The sequence below is a fragment of the Cavia porcellus genome, unplaced genomic scaffold (genome assembly GCF_034190915.1).
Source record: "Cavia porcellus strain 051 isolate PalLab524CR breed Dunkin Hartley unplaced genomic scaffold, mCavPor4.1 scaffold_12, whole genome shotgun sequence".
NCBI lineage: Eukaryota > Metazoa > Chordata > Mammalia > Rodentia > Caviidae > Cavia > Cavia porcellus.
The window spans coordinates 63148657-63169787 of record NW_026947495.1 but is presented as its reverse complement, the minus strand read 5'-3'; the positions used below and the strand labels follow the sequence as shown (position 1 = coordinate 63169787).

At 39.9% G+C, this 21131-nt stretch overlaps 1 long non-coding RNA gene across 1 annotated transcript; it reads left to right on the top strand.

Moving 5' to 3' along the window:
- The first annotated feature begins 12919 nt into the window (after window positions 1–12919).
- On the top strand, window positions 12920–15316 carry LOC106025452 (uncharacterized). The gene is made up of 3 exons (XR_001199046.3): window positions 12920–13028; window positions 13694–13773; window positions 14451–15316. It is a non-coding gene; the product is annotated as an uncharacterized LOC106025452 (long non-coding RNA).
- The last annotated feature ends 5815 nt before the right edge of the window (window positions 15317–21131 follow it).

Sequence of the window (21131 nt, the reverse complement as noted above, 5' to 3'; positions counted from 1 at the left end):
TTTCTTTAATTGAGAGCCATTTAAACTGAGTTCTATTCAGGTCACTTAAGAAATATATACAATTTCCTGGATTTACTTTCAAGTATTGTAGTGTTGTATTATGATTCCATGGGATTTCTATGGGCAACAGGGAAATATTATTATATAATTTTAATAGGATAATTGAACTATCTCAGCCTCCAGCTTATATGCATCCAGATTTTAATATACTAATCGTCTTTGGTATAACATGTTTCTTTGGAAGCAGAAATTTGGATGCATTTTAATTTTTAATGCATGAAATTAGCAAGATAGGGGTTGGAAAAATTTCAAACTCTGTAGAAAAGTGACCACAAAAGAACATTCAAACGACTAAACTAAAAAAACCTCAGTACTGTATGCTTCAATTATTGAATCTGGGGTATTCAGGTCTGACTACATCTTCCTGCATATTGAATTATTATAGCATTAAGTTTCTGAAACATTTAGGAAATAGACGATAGAGAAGTGCCTAAAAAGAGAAATTTAAAAAACAGACATCACATTCTTTTTGTTACTTTTATCTGTCCTCCCAAGGACAGCAGAGGCACTTTCCATCTGTTTAAATCTTGGACTGGCTTACCTACGCCAGGAGTGCCTAAGGCTTGGGCATCTCACATGGACACCTGACTTTGGATTTAACCCCTGAGACCTCCCACTGCATTAGGGGAAACCTGCCATTATGCACACCCATCAAATGTTTTCTCTGTTCATCACTTTGTGGTTCTGTTGTGTGAAGCTATTGATGGGACAAAGTGGCTTGGAAGGACAAGTCATGAGGTTACCACTGCTCATTTCCAATTTATGTCGAGTTTCAGTTTTTGTGGTCTCTGAACATATGATTTGGTATGTGTTGGCAGGTTGATAGAGGGAAAATTTCCAGGGATGGGATCCAAGGTTGTCACTATTACTCCTGTAACATAAATATAGGATAACAGGCAGTGGGGTTTCCCTGTGGTCCACAGTAGTGTATAGGAAATAGGATTCACTAAATTATTCACATCTGGCTAATAAGAACATGGTATTTTGTTTCATTCTATTTCTCCTTGCATGTTTTTTTGCCTTGGAGTCCCTTTGGAAAAGATGAAATTTGTATATTCTTGGATCCCCAGCCAAATGCTTAACCACAACTTTTAAAAATACAGATATCCTGGAGAAATTTAAAATTGGGAAGGATGCGAGTGTGTTGCAGTTTAGAGAATGAGCACATGAGATTTTGCCTGATGTAATATTTGTTCTTTGTAAAGTAACTGAAAAAGAGATACAAACAGGCAGGCCTTTAATTAAGTGCACAATTTTAGAAAGGAGAAAACCATTATGGAAAATGAAAAGAAGTATTTTGGCCTCTGACTCAAGTCTTGGTATGAGTTTGGAATGTTCTAATATGTTCAGCATGAGCCAGAAATAGTTTCCTAAGGAGAAAGAAGTAGGTTCCTTAAAGCTTACCTTAGCCTCTTGTTCATCACCTCTGCTTTTGTGCATAAGTAGACCCATTTCTGATAGGTCTCCTACAACTGTGGCTGTTTATCCATGTTAATAAAAACCCCAAGGTTGATCCATGTGGTGTTGGAGAGTGTGCCAGGACCCATGTCCCATCATTTCCATCTTTTCCCACCCATATGAATTTAATTTTAATCTCTCTGGTCATCAGCTTTTAATTTATAAAATTTATATTTGCCTAATTTCTTACAAAGTTTTGGCAATGAGATAATGTATTTAATATTTCTAAATTACAGAGAGATGCAGTGGTATTTGTTAATCTTTATTACAAAGATGATGAAGAATTTCAAAACTTTCTAGTCTATATCAAAAAGCTCTAAGTGGTATCAAATGTCCATAGGTCATTTGTTACAAGCACTGTCACACTGTAGTAAGCCTTGGTGGCCCATCAGACTTGAATGTAAACTTGTTTTACCAACTATACAACCCTTGCTTTATTGAGCCTTTGTTTTCTCATCTATAACAATAGTTACAGTAGCTACTTCACAGAGTACGTGGCTTAAATGAGAGCTAATATATAATGAAAGTATTTATACAGCTAGGTTTCCATTACATGGTCAGCAAATGTTGATTTTATTCACTGAATCATACGTGAATGACATTATACCAGAAGCCTATATGGTATAAAAAGGGGCATCCAAAACACTGTGAACCACCTTCTGGACCAACCCAGTTAACGTAATAAATCTGAAGAAGACAGACTTGAAGTCCTTCTGTTTAAGAGAAGCCTGCTAAAAATCTATCCTCCCCACCTGCCCCAATAAATATTTTATCCACAGCCATGTTATTCCTTATGTAAAAAGCATTACTCCTCCAAATGTTTTCTTTTACAATAGAAACATCTCTGTATAGGAAATACATTATTAAGATATTTGTTCTTCAGCATCAATTGGTTTGAGTTTGAGTTGGAGGAACATTGCAGGGACAGGGAGAGATCCTGAGGTCAGAAAGGAGAGTATCCAATGTTGTAAAAATCATTATCAAATCAGCAATAAATTCTACTACACCTGATTGCATGTGTGTGTAGTGTCCAACTTGGTTTTTCTTCAGTCTTGGAGTAGATTGTTCTTTGAGGATGAAAACCAGATGAAGTATTTGAGGTTCAGGTTATATGAAAAATATTTACTTCCATTTTTGAGGGTGTATGGTTGAATGTATGCCACTTAAATTTGCATTTGACATCATTCATTGTGCTTTAATGCATTGAGCTATCTGACTCAGGACCCTAGTGGAATCGGGAAGGGAAAGGGAAGCAAGGCAGAGGATATGTCTGCATCCTGGAATATTGTCTAGAGAAGATAGGCCTGGGAGGTGTTTAAGTGTTTAAGTGTCAAGTGTTTAAACTTGGGCTGTAGTAACAAAATGTAGATTGGATAGCTTAGAAACAATAAGTATGTATTTCCTGTGTCCATGTAAGGGCACTCCAATATCTTGTACTGCTCTGTCCTTACATGGTGGACGGGGCAAGCTAACTGCATTCTCTCTCTCTCTTTTTGTACCAAGGATTGAACTCATGACCTCACATTTGCCAGACAAACGCTTGCACCACTGAGCCAAATATCCAGCTCCTGTGTACTCTCTTTTATAAAAACACTACTCATTCTCAAGGGCTCTGTCCTCATGATCTAATCATCTCTCAGAGTCCCCCACCTGCTCATGTCATCATCTCATGGTTTAGAATTTCAAAGTATCAGTTTCGGGGAAACACAAATATTCAGGTCAGGGCAATGGGACACCAGTGGTGGGGTGCTCTGGGAAGCAGAGGGTGGCAGGAGAACAGTGAGGGAAAAGGGAAAAGGGAAAAGTGAACAAAAGCCATGATGCTTCTAATGACACAGGCCAAGTAAATGGGCAGTAAGTGCTAAGTAAGTGGATTGTGTCTATTTACAGAAAATCTATTTGGATTTACACCCTCATCAGAACATATAAGACTGTTTGCCATGCAGCATCCTTACCAGCATCAATATTTGCTCTGATCTGAGTATTTGTGTCCTTCCAAAAATTCATACATTAAAATTTTAGTCCTCAAGGTGTGATAGACAAGGATGAGCCCTTTGGGGAGACTAGAGGAGGCATTTGGGATTAGTGCTCCTATAGAAGAGAACCCAGAGAACTAGCTAGCTCCTTCTGCAGAATGATGATGAAGCAAGAAAACTCCATCCATGAACCAAGAAGTAAGCCTCACCAGACACCAAATCTACATTTGCTTTGAACTTGGGTTCTCATGCTCCTGAGCTATCAAACATAACTTTCTATTGATTCTAAGTCATCTTGAATATGATATTTTGTTCTAGCATCTCTCTTTGATTAAGACTATTTTTAAAAATTTTACAAACTGGGTATGGTGGTGCATGCTTGTAATCTCAGCACTCAGGAGGTTGAGGCAAGAGGATTGTTGTGAGTTAGAGACCAGCCTGGGCTATGAAGTGAGCTCAAGGCCAGCCTGAACTGCATAGCGAGACCCTGTCTCAAAAAGAAAAAAAAATATTGAAATTTGATAGAATAAAATTCTATGCTTAGAGGTCTGGGAAGATGGCAGAACAGTAAGCAGCAGAGTGAATAGCCTGTCTTGAGAGCGACAGTCCAGATGCTGGAACACAGCATTCTGGAGAAAACAAGAAGGAAACAAGTGGACCCCCTCAATTCAGGAAGAAACTAAAGTGAGAATTGAAGCCCCCTGAGAGAATTAAAAAAGAAAAGAAAAACTTAAACAGAAAGCTGTAGCTGGCAGTGCTTTCACCAGAGCCAGAATCACTGCACCAGAAGCACTTGTTGGAACCCGGAGATGCATGGGCACAGTGAAGCTGGTGACTAGTAAGCCCAAAGGCAGTGGCAGGGAGACGGGGTGGTGGAGGGGAGCAGCAGACCAGAGAACTGCACTGGCTGGCAGTGAGTGTGTGGGACTCAGTTCTCCCTTGGGAGTGGGAAATTGGCCTGGCACCATTTTGGAGTTGGGCAGGATAAGCCTAGAGACAGAACTGCACCTGGCTTCATTCAGCCATTCCTAGCTCAGAGCAGACTGGTGGAAATTGCTTAGGCTGAGTCCTTCCCCTCTGTGTGGTCCAATAGCCACTGCTGAGGTTTCCCTAAAGCTATCCCTAACCAACCCCACCCACCCAGTGTACACTGAAGTGGTGAAGACTCCCTGTGGTTAACCAGCTCAGAAGGGTGGGGCCAGCCTGCCCCATCCTGCTTACACTCCAGAAGCCACCAGCAGACTGGAGAAAGCAGCAAACAGCAGGAATACTGAGCCAACACACTTCAGAGTAATTATAACCAATACAGTAAGTGCCAAGGACCCTGCTACCCACTTGTCTGAAAGAAACCAGGAACCTGACAAGAGGAAGAAGCAAAAGGCAGTCTCTGACCTCCAACCCAAGCAGCACTGGTCCAGGAGATGTAAACACAGATCAGGAGTTGCACACCTGCAGTTTTTGAAGCAACAGCAACTGAAATAAAGAAATAACTCCATGAAGCTATAAAAGAACCTAGAACAGAAATACTATTACAGGTAAAAGAAGATATGAGAAACATAATAAAAGAATTGCTAAGCACCTCTAAGGAAGACACAGATGAAAGAATAGAGGAGTGTAGAAAAAGGAGGGAAACCTTCAGTGAAGCATATAAAAAAATTTAGAACACATGAAACAGATTCAACGAGATTACCAGGAAATTAAAAACTCCATTGAAAACTGGCAAAACTGCTTGAAAGAAACTAAAGATAGACTATCAAATCTTGAAGACAGGTTTTCAGCTTGAGATCATGAAAGAAAAGTTCCTTAAAAATAACAAGGAACCAGGAAGTAACAATACAAAGACAAAAGATGACAAGAGGATTGATAACTTAAGAAGAAAAAGCAGGGTTAACACAAATGAAATATAAAGGCTATTTACAGAATTAGCTAGAGAGAACTTTCCAAGCATAGGAAAAGGAAATGATATTCAGATATATGAGGCATACAGAACTCCAGCCAGCTATAATCAAAATAGATCTATACCTAGACATATAATAATCAAGATCCCAGAATTCAACACAAGAACAGAATATTAAAAGCTGTCAGAGAAAAGAAACAGATCACCTATAAAGGAAAACCCATCGGAATCACGGCAGACTTCTTGACACAAATCGTCATCAAATCAAGAAGAGCTTGGAGTGAAGTATTCCAAGTCCTGAAAGAAAATAACCTCCAACCCATATTGCTGTATCCTACAAAACTATCTTTCAAAATTAATGGAGAAACAAGATCTCCCATGACAAAGAGTAATTGGGGGAGTTCATGACCACCAAACCAATCCTACAAGAAATACTGAAGGACATTCTAGAGAGAGAGAAAAAAGACCATGGTTTCAGGGACAGTGGCAGAGGGGACTCACTGAATGGGGCAGACAGTGGATGAAGGGGAAAAGTGGACAACCAATGGTAGTAAAATAACATGGCAGAAATGAGACAGAGAAGGTTGGCTGTAATCACTAACATGGATGGCCTCAATTCACTAATAAAAAGAAACAGGCAGAGTGGATCAGGAGATAGGGTCTATCAATGTGCTCTATATAAGAAATACAATTAACCTGAAAGAGGAGTTCTAGACCGAAAGTCAAAGATGAAAAAACAATGCTCTGTGTGACAGGGAACCAGATAAAAGTGGGGGTAGCTTGCCCATCAGCTGCAGATTGGCTAGAAAGCCATAACACTTTGATAGAATGGAAAACTACTCAGCTATAAAGAAAGAAAACCTTGAGGCTCTTGTAGGTAATGGATACAACTTCAGATCACGCTCAGGGGTAAAAAGGTTCAGAATCACTTAGGTGAATAGCTAGTGCCTCCCTAATCTAAAAACTAAAGGAGTTAATGGGATGCAAAATGTACAATGTACTCTGGGAAAGTGAAAGGGGAGGATCTGTCTAAAAGGGGAAGGCAGTGGCCATTGTTAGTCTTTTATCATGATTTGAAACCCATATTGTTTTCATCTTTCTGTTTACTTTGGTTTTATTCTGTTTGTCTTCTTGTATTAGACTTGATGGCGTGGACAGCTATTCCAAAGATAGAAGAATATATTATGATAACCATTTTTGATTTCCTATTAACTTGATTTGAAGCCCTGTATTGCTTTCACTGTCTTGTTTTGACTGATTTTACTCTACTTTGTTTTGTTTGATAGTATCAAGTCTGAGAGTATAGGCAACTACTTTGAAGACAATAAGATTCACTATGATATCCATTCTGGTTTGACTATTAGCTTCTTTTGAAGTCCTGTAATGTCTCCAATGTTTCATTTTTATTGGTTTTGTTTGTATTGTTTTGTTCAATTTTATTATACCTGATGATGTGAGCAATTCTTTAGAAGACAGCAAGAGGCATTATGGTAACCATTGTTGATCACCTTGTATTTTGTTTTTGCATTATGTACTATGTCCATCCTTTTGTTTTGACTGATTCTATTTTGTTTTGTCACATTTGGTCTTATTCTCTTCAAAAAAAGTAATAAGAACTGTAGGAGTCATAAAACCCAAAATGTGTAATTGTTATTGTAAAAATTAAAGGAAAAGAAAATGTTCTAAAGGATATAACTACATGTATGTTTAAGTGTGTAAGATAGATAACCAAGTTACTAAGTTTTTGTTGGATCATTGAACAGAACTGTTTGCAGTCTCACTGTTTGAATGTCTGCTTTGTATGCTTTAATTTTGTAACTTGAACAACTATTTCTAAGATGACACCATGTAATCTATCAACTAGTGATTTATTACTGTTTATTTTTCTGAAATTCTGTTATTACTCCTATCCTTTTTTCTGTTTTGCTTTTTTTCTCTTTAAATAAAATTTAAAAATAAAATTCCATGCTTATTTTTAATGTTCATAAAAACTAATGCTGGACTCTTTATTATCCTGAATTAAAGGAGAGCAAACAAGCTGACAGCTTTGTTCCCTATTCTGACTTTGACCACCTCAACCCGTATGATTCTGATGTCACATGCAACCATAGTTCAAAACTGGGTTTGTCTGACCTGTGCTCCTCCATCAAAGGGCTTCTCCTTTTGACCCGTTTGGGTCTGATGTGCTTCCAACCCTGGCATGGCCTATACCTAGGAGGTTGCTCCCATCTGCCTTACATGAGCCCTCTGCTGAGGACATGTGCCCTCCTCACACACTGTCCCCTTCTCTCCTCTGCATGCATTCAACTTTCACTCATCCTGCAACAGCCAGTACAAGTCCCAGTTCCTTTGCGAAATGATCTAGTTTCCCACTGAACATATTGTATACGTTGACCACACCATTCATTAAGTGTCAGGCAAATGGCACTGACCATCACTGATGCCTTTTGTAATAAAGAATTGATGCCTGAAGTTGGCAAATAGTAATGATGGTCTCTGGAGTCCATAGGAATTTCATTACCACAGCCTCATTTCTGAGATGAAAAAGAAGAATCATGAACCCAATGTTCGAGTCAGTAAGCAGCATCTTTGTGGTACGATTAGCCCTGAATTCTGGCCTCTCTTGCTCTGCAGGGACTCATTGCTCATCTTGAGGCACACAATGTAATTTGGAGCCTCTGCTTTCTCATTTGTGAGAGCAACACTGTCTGGGAAACTTGGAGAGCAGAGTTGCCTGGATTACATACCCTAAGGTCCTGCCAGGGGGCTCAATTAAAGGGCTAATTGGAAGAATGCTAAAAAGAAAATAAAAGGATCCCACCAAAAGAGCACCCATTACTCAACTCAAGTTGCTTTGTTCCAGGAATTAAAAGGCACATCTATGATTGGAGCATAATTCAGGGAACAATTTTGGTCTAACGGCTTCAGATGTGTTTCCAATAGGCTTTCTCCATTTCAACTCTCTGATTTTTAGTCTATAAACTTGCTTCTCTATGTCTAAAGAAATTCTGCCTAAATTCCTTGAGGGTTTGACCCTTTCTGAGCCTTAGTTTATGTTCTTTTGTTCTTGTACTTGACATTATCTCAAATAGTCTTGTAAAATCTTGCTTCTGTTCCCTTCAGAATTTTATATCCCTCAATGAGGCATTTTTCCCTTTTCTTCAGCAAAAAATAGCTTCCTTGCTCTGGTAAGTTTTTTGTTTTATGAATACAGATAAAAATTTCAAGTTTTTAGAATGATACAGAGCACTTTTTTTGGGCACGATTGCTGCGTACCAAATAACCTAAAACAGAATTACTTGAACAAAGTGAACATGTGGACAATCTGTAGTGGATCAGGTTGTTGGGCTGCCAGCGGGAGGAAGGCTGAGGGAGAAGCTGATGTGTTGGTTTTGAGGGGACACAGGAGTCTAAAGCGGCTAGCAGGATGGGCAGCATGGTAATACTGCTCTCTGATATGATGATTCAAAAGAATTCAAGGGCACATTTTCACTTGTTCATTCATTTGCTATGTATTCAGTCACAGGTGAGAACGGGAAGCATATTCAGTAGAAGATAAAATGCCAAAACTTTGGGGAACAGTAACTACTCATTTAAGAAGGACTTTTGAGGGTCTGAACTACATCAGGCAGTGTACTGAGATACCAAGATGCAGCTCTTGCCCTGAAGCAATTTGGTGTCTGGTGGGGGAGATAAATAACCCACCAATCAATCATGGTATAGTATGATGAATGTTCTCAGAGCTGCCAGAAGCAAGAGAAGTGTCTCACCTCTCCCATTCCACCTTGGTAGGTGTGGGATGAAATGGGAGTCAGCACCGAAGACCCCCAGCTTCAACCAGGGACGATCACACCTTGAGTGTGGAGGGAAGTGGGCTACACAGTGTGAGGAGGGTGACACGAGTGGCACTTTCCTACTGCTGTAACAAATTTCCACGATCTCACAGTTCTGCAGGTCAAGAGTCTGAGATGTCATTAGTAGGCTAAAGTCGAGGCATTAACAAGGCTTCAGCCTTGCTAGAGGCTCACGGGGAGAACCTGTTTCCTGGCTTTTAGAGGGTCCTGTGTTCTTCGGCTTGTGGTCCACTGCTCCATCTTTAATGCTAGAAATTGCCACCCTGACCTCTGCTTCTGTTATCACATTTCCAACTCTGATGCTCCCACCTCCTTCTCTCACTATAAACACCTTTGTGGTTACACTGGACACAACTAGATAAGTGAGGATAATTTCCCCATCCTAATATCCAGGACCCTTTTATCATATAAATAACATCACAGTTCTGGAGATTATGATTATACACCTTTGGTGGGGGTATATGTATCACCCACAGTGAAGCAAAGGAATTTTAGGGAGGATGAGAAGAAGAATAACGTTTTCCTTCTTATATGTTAATCCGGGTCTGTATTACACCTGTGAAATCTCATTAATGGCCTCGTTCAAGTAAAGAAATGAGCTACTACTTGACAGTTCTTCTTAGTAAAGAAAATACAAATTAGGGCAGTGTTACTTTCTATAATGAAGCAGCATGAAGTTGTACCTTAAGAAATGATATAGATTCAGAGTTAGTTAAATCTCGAGTCATGCTCATAGGAATGCCTGTTGCTAGAATCAAGGTGCCTTGCTTCAGAACTGGTGTATATCATTTTGCTTCTCTCTGACCATTCTCTGTAGATTTGACATTCAGAGTAACACCCTGAAGATGTGCCTCTTTATCACCTTCCTAGTCTCCTCTGAGTTCAAGCTGGGGACCCTTGTGCCACCCTGCATCAGCACTGGCTTCCCAGCACGGGCCACACCAGCTGAACCAGCACGGTAGGTAGCTCTGCCTGCTTTGGCAATGGCACGGGAAAGGGCATTTTAGGTCCTGCTGGGCTCTGCACAGTGCTGGAGGCTGGTGCAGGAAGGGCAGTGAGTGCTTGCCCTGCTGGGGGAGGCATGGATAAAGGACACCCAGGTTTCTGCAGAAAATGATTGTCATGCTGATTTTAATGCTCCCAATGTGTTTTTCTTCTGAGTTCAACAATGATTACAAAGTATTTTAATTAATCTCACATTTGAAAACATTAAAAAACAAACTCCAAAATAGATCAAAAGCAATTTCAGACTTCATGGATTTTTAGTATAGTATATTTTAAAGAGTCACACAGTGCTCCTCCAGTCACATGTATTTTCTGGTGCCCACGGTGGTGTTCCCATCAGTCTTTCTCATAGTTATTCAATTCCCCCAGAGGAGCTCATTGCAAATGCTGGGGAATCAGAAATCTGTATCAGAAGGGGTCAAGCCTCCTCTTAGTAAAGGTGTTGTTTGCCCAGAATTCTCTCTTCTATGTGAACGTTCCATGCTTGCCCCTAAGCTGCCTTGACCTTGCATGCTAGCCTCTCCCTCTAGGCTCTAATTAGGAGGCTAAGGTTGGTTCAGTTGAGTGAGCCTGGGCATAACTTGCTCATGTCCAAGTGTGACGGTTCATGTGACTACCATATGCTCAGCATCCTCTGTGTATGTGTCCCTCAGGCCTCAGAACCATCCCATCCTGTACAGAGGGATAAACGAAAAGTAGAGGCTTGCTGAGTCCTTGCCACTTGTAAACAGTGAGGCTGGGGGTCAGGGGCAAGTGTTTTGGCTTTGAAGCCAGAGATTTCCACTTGTACTTTTAGGTGATGTGTTCAGCAAGGAGAGGGTTAAGTGGCTGCATTGTGAGGCCTTCTGTAGGTCACATGCTTTAGGAAGAATTCTGCTGTTATGTTTAACAACTAAGAATTTATGAGGACAAAGTTTTGAAGCTAAAAAAGAGGCCCCTTAACCAATGTGGTTTTAGTCCATTATGCCTTTCTAAGATATCTAAACTCCTAGAAGTTCTGTCTCAGCTATAACCTAGGGACACTAACAGTAGAAGCTTTATAGAATTGTAAAGAAGATAAAGTGAAAGAAAGTAGGCCATCTGGAGTAGAGTACATGCTTCTACACAATAAGATCTCTTTCCCTTTATACAAAGATCTTGTGTCTAGGTACAACTCAACTGTGCTCTGGCAAAATGGAAATGTTTACTTTGCCCTTTTTACTAATTTCCAATTCATTTCACAGAGGCTTAGACCAATGGCGTTCATAGAACTAGACTGGATCAGGTGAAGGGATATCCTGATGGAGATGGTGGATGGGTACCCATCCAATGTGACAGCAGTGAGACCCACGTTGCCCTGTCCCCAAGAGAGAGTCATCTCTGAAAAGTTTCCATTGGGGTTTCATGTCTTGGCTCTCTTTTCAAAATTTCTCACGAAAATTCAGGATCATCAAGGAAGAGGACCTTTCAACTTTTGTTAATTTGTAGCCCATGAAGGGTGATATGGAGAGTCCAGGATAGGTTGGGATGGAGCCCTGAGATGAAGGAGATGACCACTGGGTAGGTAGAAGTAGCTGTAAAGTTAAATAGGTTTCCTTCTTAACTCAGCCTGCTTCAGTTGTTGAAGGGTTAAATTGGCAATTGCATGGTGTTTTCTGGGCCCTGAGTCTATAGCTCTGCCCTCATGGTTCCTCTTGGAGTCTGTTCTCTGATGTGGGTGATGTTCTATCTAGACAGGGGGAATCCAAGCCAGTGAATTCTGGTGGGACTGGCTGATAAGACAACCAGATGCAGGAAAAGGGGGAGGGAAGAGCAGAGCAGATTAGGAAGGAGTGAGCTGGGGAACCAAGGTGGCTGGCCCACTGTATCTCTGAACTTGGGGGAATAGGATGAAAACATCGATTTCAGTAGCCTGAGAACCCAGGAAAAGACTTATTTTGTTGAGCATGATCTTCAATACTTCCCTAAGTTTTGTAATAATGAAGTGTTATGTTAGTTTTAGGCCTATCAAAATTAAGTTTAATAAGAGGTTTTATACTAAAAGGTAGGTAAGAGATAGATAATTCAAGGTCAGACACAAAAAGAGTTCAGCATGTGCCGTGAAGCTCGTCTGGTAGAGAAAAGATGCCAAGAAATCTTTATAAGGGTCTAGCAAAACAGTGAAAAATAATCATTATGGACTTTTTGTTCATTACTGTATATTTAGGTACTCAAAAACTCTTTCATGAATGAATCCACTCAACCGTAATAACAAATTCATGAAGCAGGTACTGTTTTCTCCATTATGCAGATGACATGCTGAGGCACACATACCTTAATGGACTTGCCTCGGGTCAGTGGTAAGAGCACTGTAAGTGGTGAGCGTGGAGTTCGAACCGATAGCCTGACCCACACACATCCCCTGCATGTCCTCACCTACTGGTTTCTCCTAAATTGTGGAGCAGGTGGTTAGGAAAAGTCCTACGAGAAAAGAAGCCGAAGTTACATCAGTGGTTTGTAGCTGGTGTCAGACCTTCTACACTTTTGAACGAAAGTTGGAGCATCTAGTTTTTTTCTAGGGTCAGAGAGTTTGGTATTGGGCCCTTTTCCAGAGAATACGATGACCTAAATAGGTACAAATACCAGAATGTCAGAGGTAATCCTGGACACTGGCTTCCTGAGTGCAGCTCAGCTTTGAGCACAAGGCTGAAGGGAATATGTGCTTTCACAGCTATCTGGTATCTCCCAAGTCTCGTAGGAAGCACGTTTCCAGGGCTCAGCTATCTGTCCTCATGAGAACTTTGGCTGGTGGGCTCCCTGGTAAGCATTTCCTTTGCCAGACTTAGCTTGGCATATATTTACTAGAAGGTGAAACCTGATAGAACAGAAAAATTGGTCACCATACTGGAACATTTGTTTTTCTAAGTACCATTATCTACAACTTCTACTGAAGGGAAAGAAAGGCAAAAGCTCTATATTTTGGGCTTATGAGTTCTTGCAGTTTTCTGGTGACATTGATTATAGCTTATCTAACTTCATACTAGGTCTACCTTATCTGTAAAGTAAAATACAGCTTGAAAATCAGAAGAGATGCTAGAACCTTGGGGAAAAGACTTTCATTTCTGATAAGATTTTGATTATGCTAAAATCTCTGTTTTCAATTTAGATTACCTAAGCAGAGGTTTTTTCTGTAAGAACCAATATTGTCACTGGTCCTGAGTAGCAAAGAAATCTATATATTTTTCTACCATCTGTACCTAACAATGACTAAGAAAAAAGAACTAAAATTGAGTCACCTGTCTGAAAAACCATTTTGCTTTTCTAGACATTAGCCTAATTTTTAATATTCTTAATATTGGATTTCAGTGAGTGATATGAGAACATATTTTTCACTTCTAACATGTTTTTTTCAACTAAATCTGGTATCCATGCTTTCTTTCTTTGTGTCACTGGACTCTGAATGGCTACCACTTTACCTCTGAAAGCATTCTGGAGCAGAGAAAACCTCCTACTGTCGTCTCCGTCACAAGTCACAACCTTCACAGGCCTTAGTTTCACATTTCCGGTACCCTTACTGTTCTTTTCACCTCTTGATTTATTGGTTACTATTTGGCTATATTTCTTTGTGGTCCTATTTTTGCCTATTTTGAGATTATGTTATGAGCAGGTTCAAATTCAGTGTTACTATATCCCGCTGGCAAGCTTCACTTATCAGTTTAGTGACTCCTTCATGTTTAGGCACATTCTGTTTGCCTTAAAGTCTATTTTATCTGATATTAACAGCCACTTAAGTTTTTTGTTGTTGGTTGGTTTAGTTTACCTTACATGTCTTTTCCCCAGTTTTTTAGTTTTAACCTTTGTTGAGCTAAGGGAATATTTATTTTTATTTTGCAGACTTAAGATTCATTAAACTTTCTGAATTTGTGAATTGGTGTCTTTCATTAGTTTAAAATTTTCTGTACCGTTATCTTTTTAAAGGTTATTATTCCCTTCTTAGTATCCTAATGATTTATTGAATCCTTGGTAATCAATAAATGCTATTTTTTATATTGCTTTTAAAAACTGAAAAATAGCTCAAGTTGATCAATATCTTTGCCTTTGTCTCAGACAATACAAGAACCTCCGGACATCTTTCCTGCCTTATCTGCTACTTTATTGTACCTTTTATTTCTATCTTTTTGTTTTGTTTTGTTTTGAGTATTGATAAGTGCTGTATATATACACTGTTCATTCCCCTTTCAGGACAGAGAGACTCCTGGATGCTGGACGTATTGGTGGTTGATGGCTCTCAGCTGATGCTCTGGGAGAAATTGTCCTCACCAGAAGAGAATGGCCTCAACCAAAGGCTGACACCTCCCCAGAAGCAGCTCATATTTAAGCTTGGTCAATATGTGTGTGTTGGGGAATAAAGATTCTTTACCCCATAAATGGCAACTCTGATGTCCATTCCAGCTCTGGAGGGAAAGATGGTGTCTTTTTCTGTGACTATATCACAATTCAACTTGTTTGCAGTCATTTCTATGTCCTTTATTCCCAAATAAGTATTGCTGCCTACAGTGCTCTCTCAAACATCTCGTGCATGCAAATCTAAAACTCAGACTGAGTTTCCAGGGAATGTTATATAGAATGAGAATCCATGACTAGTTTGTTAGACTTACCCACATATTTTCTATTTTATTTGCTAATATTTCCTTTTTGTACCTGGGATCAACTTCCTTAGAATTCTTCTCGCCAGAGTCTGCTGAGTGAAAGTCTTAATTTTGCTTTGCTTTGCAAGATAATTTTAGCAAGTCTGTAATTCTAGGTTAGTGATTATTTTCTTTCAGTTCATTGAAGACACTATTCTATTATTTTCTGATTTCCACTTTTGCTATTGCAAACTAAGCTGTCAAATGAATTGTCACTCCTTGGAAGTCTGTCTTTGATTGCTGGTCAAATCTTTTTGCTTTCATGTTTTATAAATTCATCATAGTGTGTCTTAGGGAAGATTAGTTTTTATTTTCTTGATTTGAGAGTCACTGAGCTTTCTGAATTTGTAGATTGGTGTCTTTCATCAGTTTAAAAATCTTCAAACCATTACCTCTTTTAAATATTCTGTACTTTGTTGCCCTCCAGACTTTGAATTAAATGCATGTGAACTTCATTTTATCCTAGACTTTTCTAAGTCATGCTCATACTTTTTGTCTCATTCTCTGTGATATAGAATAACTTCTTCAAATCTGTCTTTCAACTGACTCATTCTCTACTCAACTCTTTCTTATCTAATGAGTATATCCATTGAGTTTTTCGTTTTAATTATTGCATTTTTTTCTTAAAGTTTTATGTATTCTTTTACCAAATCTAATTTTTTGATAGTTTCTTTTTCTTAATTCAGTTTTTAATTCTCTTAAATTTTCTTTTAACATATTAGCATATATATTTTGTATCTAATAATGTCAGTATCTAAACTTGATCTGGGTTTGATTCTACTGGCTCTTGCTTTAAGGGAACTTATGAATTTTCTTAAAATTTTTTTTGGTGGGGCACACGCAATCCTAGGAACTTTTTCCAGGGAATTAGAGACTGGATTAGCAGTATGTCCCTCTAGAGAATTTGTGCTTGTGTCTGCCAGTGTGTGGGTCACTACCAGCCCTGGGGTGCTTTAGACCAATTCCAGGTGTGAAGTGTTTTGGGATCACACAGGTTGTCAAATTTCAAAACAGACAATAAACTCTGGATTTTGACTTTCTTTTCACTTCACTCTGCTCCACTGCTGTTGGATTCTGAAACCCAAACCTTAAGTTTGCCAATTTTGGCAAAATACTTGGAAAGCCTGCTGAGGTACAAGCTGCCGAAAGCCAGCTTTTTTAACCTTTCTGATTTCTTAGTTTCACTTAGCGTTTGACCTCTGAGGATGTTTTATTCACCAGCTCATTGATAAATTTCAGCAATATGTTTTATTTTAGAGCTAGCCTTTTTAGCTGGCTTCACAGAAGAGTTGTTCAGAATATCTAGTACATCAGACTGCTAGAGATAATCTCCTGAGCCTCAAATTTCACTTTTGTAAAATGGTAATAATGTTACTATTGGTTTAACTGGATTGTTGAAAGAACTAGAAACTAGCTCGCATATTTCCTATAAGGCAGAATTTCCTTAGTTGTTTTTCATTGAACTCATTATCCTCTCTGCTGAGGCTTTCTCAAAAGACTCTGAGATCAAATAGATTTGGAAAGTGCTAGTGATTGCAGACTCTCCTGGAGCATCATGAAAGCCCTGAAAGTCCCATTGTACTCTCTGAATTCATGGGATGCAGAACTGAACTTGTCATGAATATCTCTTAACAGCCCAACCATTGATTACCATTTGGGGAATACTGATGTGTTAGATATTGAATGAAATACTTAATCTGAAAGGCTGCTTGTTTCCTCACAAATATCCATGGGATTTTCTGTTGGGACAGAGGGAAAGAGAGAAGAGGTCAGGAGAAAACAGTGGCTCAAGAATGTCTTCTTCTGCACTACAGAAATCCTGATGTACTCTTAGGCAATTCTACTTCCCTTGTAGTAGGAAGCGAAGTGGGAAATGTACACTGAGAATACATGGAACCTTCTGTGTTGCATCTCTGTCATATATATATAGTTGTCTTTTTGGATGAAGGACACAGTGCTTCTTTGGACTCAAGGACTCAATCTTAAGAAGCTTCTACATTTAAGAAAGTTCCAATAACTGATTTTGAAGCAGAAAGGTTGATGTAGACTAGGTTTGATTTGGGAAGCAGGAAGCTCCAGAGGTGGGGAAGAACATCTGTAATGTACTGAGATTTACCTTGAGGTAAACCCCACAAGGAACATTTCTGATGTCCCTATACTATCTGCACAAATTACTCATTAATTGAAAGAAATGAGAACTAAGTCTTTTTAGGGGAGGGACAGAAGATCAGTCTTCTGTTTTTTGAGGAATAGGACACAGGGCAATTTTTTATACCAGAGGAAGAGAAATGTATGGATCTTTGTGTTTGTGAAGTTGATCGAGGATCTAGAATTCCTTCCCAAGAGCAATGTCTCTGTTTTCTTGATCAGTTAAGCTATGAAGGATGCTTAAAAGTGCTATTTCCCAAATAGCAGGAGATAATTTCTGGAATCAAGCATGGTCCACTGAAAACTAAGACCAAGGCTCTACTTGTCCTTTCTTTTCCCACAACTCTGGGGGAGATGCCTGATTCAGTAAGGGAACTGAAGAGCCTGCACTGGAGTGCACTATACTCTGGAAGCTGGAGCTAGGCTTCTCCTTGTTTAGTTGTGGACTCCATGTCTCAGAGGAACCAGAGCTGCTGGTTAAAATGCAGTTTTCTAGGCTCTCAACAGATCCATCTAGAATAACCTATGCAATTATTGTTGATACACATGTTAATGTTTGAGTTCTCTATGGTAAGTCCCTGACTTACGAACATTAGAGTTGCAAACTTTCACCAATAGGAATGGGCTTCCCACAGATACAAAAGGGAAGAATTCACAGAAGTAGCTGAGGTGTCTGCCAGATATTGTCACAGTTGAGCTGCTGTGTGCTTCTGTACAGTGTGACAGTGTACGGTAGAGCAGTGCTCAATTAGAGCCCAGGATGTCCAGAAGCAAAATGAAAGGCAGTGGTGATGTGGGGCGGGGGGCGGGGAGGGATGTGGGGGGGACTGCTGAGAAGTGTAAGCAACCACAGAAACAGAAGTGAAAACACAGTAAAAGCAAAAGTAGTTTCTTTACAGTTGCCCTGTACTATACCACCATTTTAAGGTAACTATAAAAATAAAAAATATTTATTCATGGTATTTGTGTGTATGTGTTTGGTGTTTTATGCTTTATGTTATATATTTGTGTCGAAAGTGTATAAGGCTCATTTGTTGGATCTACGAACAATTGCAACTTATGAACATTCTTCCAGGATGGAACTCGCTCATAAGTTGGGGACTTACTTGTACAGAAGTAACCTCAGGTGTGATCGATAGAAGTGGCTATTAGTGACTCAGGTATCTTTGCTTAAATACTCATAAAAGCTTAGGTGCTCTCAACTGCTCACCTACACAATAGTTCTCAGACTGAGAGTCTGGTTTACACACATGGTGGCCTGGCCACTTTGTTTGAAGTAACTAGCTCAGGATATGGACTAGGGACAGATGAAGTTAGTAGAAATCTTATTCATCTGTATGCAAGTGTTCCTTTCAAAATATTTTCAAAACTACAGCCACAAGCACATCATTTCTTACCAAGCTGCAAAACGAGCAGGATAAGTATTAATATTCGTTTTTACAAAATGGGAAATGGATGAGCTGATTTGTTCAGCTTATGAACGTACCATGTGGTGGAGCCAGCTTTAGAGTCCGGGGTTTCTGCCCAGTCCACCCTCCCTTCTTCCTCTCCCATCCCCAGCTGACTCTACCTGCCTCCTCCTTCCTCTCTCTTCCTTCCACTTCTCACTGCTCTTTCCATGAATATGTCAGCCAAGTGGTCTCTCTGTGGCGTTCAGTCCCGACCACTGCAGACACAGGTATGTCCACCACCATATCCCGCTTTATACAGCAGCGCTGGCCGGTTCTTACCCGGGGTGGCCTCACTCGTCAGTGTGTGCAGAGGAGAAAAACCTGGAGCTCTGTTTTGCTGAACCGTGCTGTCTTGCAAACATGGCCTTCATTTTACCAACCTTGCCAACTGTTGATTTTGTAAAGCTAAAAATAACCTCATCAAGAATGGTGCCACGGCGGGGCAGGGCGTCCCTCGTCCCTCCTTTTCTCCCTCTCAGGACTCGGGCACACCATAAGGGGGGTGGGGGGCTGGGCTCTGTGCAGTTTGGCAGAATGCTCAGGGAAAACATTTGCATGGTTTGCACCCATGAACATACTGAACTGAAATAATGAGAGAGCTACTGTTCTGCTATGAGGCACCAAAAAAAAAAAAAAAAAAAAAAAAAAAAAAAAAGAAGAAGGCTTTTCCAATTCTACATTTAACCTGAGCAATGCAAATAGCTTATTCTCCAAATCCATCTAACACTAAATATGAAATGATTAAACTACAGAATTAGCTGAAGTTCTTTACCTTCATTTTATATATATATAATATATGTAAATATGTATATATATGTAATGAAAAACAGTTTTTTCTCTCCTGTTGAGTGAATTTTAAAAAGTATTTGTCATGCTTTGTCATTCTCCTGTCACCTACAGAGCATTAGGCTTGGAGACCATGTACACAGAGCATAGGGAGTAGATTTCAAAGAACTTCATAGCATTTTTATACTTTTTTGGGTGTAATATTCTTCAGAATTACTGTTTTCTCTTTTCCCAGCAGTGGGCAGGAAGGCATGTCTTAGCTTCTCCTCTTTAAGTCTCTGGATCAGAGACTTGCACTGTGTTTTCACTTATGTTTCCATGTCTCCTCTTTAAGTCTCAGGATCAGAAGGTCCTGAAGCTGAAAATGCCTTCCCACCGGACTCTGGGTGAATGTGAATAGTTGTGACCCAACAGTGGCAGTGACTTAGCTGCCAGGTGCCTGTGCCCAGCCTACAAACTGGGCAGCAACCAGATCTACAAAAAAAGCCAGCAACCACATTCCAACCGCAAATGGGTCTGAGCTCTCTGTTCCCTGCAGCCCAGCAGGAGCAGGGCTGAGAGCATGGCTGGCTTTGGAACTCCAGGTTTCTGCAGGAGGTTTCTTGTTGCCACCCAGGGGTTGATTTGATGGTGTCCTAGCCAGATACAATGCTGGGTTTACTAGTCCTTCTGCAGGCGAGCAAAGAAGGCCAGCCTTTTCTTGGGATATCTTAACAGACAAATTGCATGCAAGCTTCTGGGGCTAATTGTGGTGAAAACTTGCCAGGTAGACAGATCCCTTTCGTGCCAACCATAATTAATAGAGTGATAGTCTTTAAGGCCATAATGTTCATCAGTTATTAATTAGCAATTCATTTCATTGAATAAATAATACTCATGATTGATGATAGAACTTGTAATTGGGCACTAGAAGTGGTCCCCCTGGGACTGGCTTACCAGCAAGTATTAACCACAACGCAGTGACGACAAAGACAGAGGACCATCTAGGAAAATCCAAGTTAAACAATAGTGACAGAGCCAAGGTGTCCCCTCTCAACAGGAGAAAGGTGCCTCTTTGGTGTCTGTCCAACACATGTCCTGGGCCAGAGGGTGTTAATTGCTTCTGGCCACACAGACTTAAGGTTTTCCATTTCCGCTTAAGCTTGTAATCAACCACACTGTTTTTCCCCTCAAAAGCAAATTGTTCTTTGCTGGACAGTTCTGTTGACTGTGAATTGTTCTTGTGATAGGGACTTTCAAAGTGTTGTCATGACACATGCATACAGACTTGAGGGCGGGGGGAGTGCTTTTCCGAAAAGGTAATGATTGAAATTTTTATTTTAATGATTCCTCAGATTGAATTCACTTTAGATTAACAGATTTTCCTGCCCAATTGATTTTCTGGCATCCATGCGGTGATCCAGCAGAGATAAAATGGGGGTTCATTTAGTCCACAGCTCTGAGGGGAAAGCATGAGCCTGGCAGACAGAAGCAGCAAACGTTTTCTCTCGCCTGCTTGGTTGGAGCAGGACAACCAGTGCTGGTCAGCTGCTGACCAGATGCTGCCTTCAATTAATATTCCAACCCTCAAAGACATTTATCGCTCACTCTCCAAAGCAGAGCAGCTGAGTAATAAAGGGAACCACGAAGCCGTTTTTTCTTTCTTTCTTTTTTTTTCTGAGAGCATTTATAATGGCTAAATTGGTTGATATAAATTAGCACAAAAAATAAACATAGTTTGTACAGTATCTGTAAAACAAATTCCTAATCTTGGGAAAATAGACAAAGTGGGAGCTTGCATTTAACAAGCACATGCAATATGCTTCATTAAGACAGAGATTTTTTTTAAAAGCCAATTTGAAAAGGGTTAA